General features: G+C 40.1%; 1 protein-coding gene across 1 annotated transcript in view; it reads left to right on the top strand.

Moving 5' to 3' along the window:
• The first annotated feature begins 645 nt into the window (after positions 1-645).
• LOC101864314 (60S acidic ribosomal protein P2) overlaps positions 646-1,685 on the top strand; it is a 24,730-nt gene continuing 23,690 nt past the window's right edge. The window contains exon 1 of the mRNA XM_005102989.2: positions 646-746. The gene's annotated coding sequence lies outside the window, so the exon portion shown is untranslated. The remainder of the gene's footprint in view (positions 747-1,685) is intronic.

Raw genomic sequence — 1,685 nt, 5'->3', positions numbered from 1 at the left:
CTCTCTCTCTCTCTCTCTCTCTACTGCAGCAAGGTGTTACCGTCATTACAGCCAACTTAATCATAATATAATTAATAATATGCGACTTGTTATTTAACCGTTTAAGAACACTTCGTAAAGTAAATACATGTAGTTGACAAACTTGAATAATTTATTTCAAGACAACTTTCAGGTTTCATCTTTCAGTTTTATCCTTTAGTAGCGTGATCCCTCCTGCCACGCGCATTCCCAGCTCAAACAAACGCAGGTCGGTCCATTTCACCCTCTGGCGCAAGCCAAGGCCGAACCGACATAACGTGTAATTCTTCCGCAGTATCTATTCGGAGACGTCTCCGACGGAGATAGACCAATCAAAATGCTTTGTGCCTCTAAACCAAGTAAAATAATCTGAGGGGTTACGGGCCATAATTTAATATTTTGCAGTTAGGTTTGAAATGTTCCTGAAAATAATTGATTCGCGACAGTTTTAGAGGCTATATGTGTGATCTGCAGCAAACAATACGCAGTTTGACCCTCCAAAGCAGTGCATCTGTGTGCGGGAGTGCGTCTCCGAATTGTTCCTAGGTGCTCAACGGAGACGTCTCCGAATACCTTCTGCTCGTAATTTTCTATTTATAACTTCCTGGTACCCGGTACTGGTAAAGGGCGCCCGATAAAAGGAGAGAGCGGAGTGCCCGTATTGCATTATCTCGTGCATTCAGCCTACCTGGAGATAATATTTGGGACTTGGAGCCGTTGCCCCACAGGTAAGAAACAGGAATCTTTAGCTTCAGGCCTAGCCTACTCTATTTCACGAATAATAATCTGTATTATACAGCCATTCATGTAATTTGAAAACTCACAGAAGTAAGCCTGGTATTTCCTATTGCGTTGTGCGTGGGCCCCAATGTTCACCACTTTTACGTTTGCTATTGTCTTTTACCTAGCTGCTGCTATTCGTATTAATTGTGAGGCAGCGTGGTGGAATCAGGCTCTCGTCAAGTTTTGGGCATGTAGAGTTATTGGTATCATCTTAAAGCTTGTTTACTTGTCTTTATTTGGATGAAAAAAAAATCCATTTATCTTGAATACATGTCGAGATATTTAAAAATGAAGGAGGTGGGGTCACCTGTTTTCAGAGGTAAAATTAGTGAGAAAATGGCCGCCAAAGATTAGTTATTTCATTAGCTTAAAAGTTCGTGGTAACTGAAAATTTACATTTTCTGTGTCTTTAATCAACGTTTTTCAGAAAATTCCACAAATAAATTAGTTCTTTAATGTGCATGAAAGGTGTTGAGCAAAAAAACAAAAATTTGATAAAAATTCACAAACCTACGACAAAATGCAAGCTTCTTCACTTTGATTATTTTGACGAGAGCCTGATTCCACCACGCTGCCTCACAATTTTGAGCTGGAGAAAGGTAGGAAGGAATGGGGCATAGTAGGTATTTTTTTTCTTCTTAGTTTTGTTTTTGCTTACATTTTTGTTTGTTTGTTAGATCTAGTTTGTTTGATGTTGGTTGGTGGGTTTTTTTTTTTGCTGTAACAAAATCGTTCAGCACAAAACCCGGTTTTTAAAGCACTTTGCACTGTACTCACAAGGAAGTAAATTACATCGTAAGGTCGTGGGTTCGAATCCCGTCAGGGACCCGACGTTGTGTCCTTGGGAAAGGCACTTTACACGAATTTTCCTCACTTCACCCAGG

Source organism: Aplysia californica, unplaced genomic scaffold (assembly GCF_000002075.1).
Source record: "Aplysia californica isolate F4 #8 unplaced genomic scaffold, AplCal3.0 scaffold00353, whole genome shotgun sequence".
NCBI classification, from domain to species: domain Eukaryota; kingdom Metazoa; phylum Mollusca; class Gastropoda; order Aplysiida; family Aplysiidae; genus Aplysia; species Aplysia californica.
The sequence above is the reverse complement of the archived record's forward strand: the minus strand, read 5'-3'. Positions and strand labels throughout refer to the sequence as shown.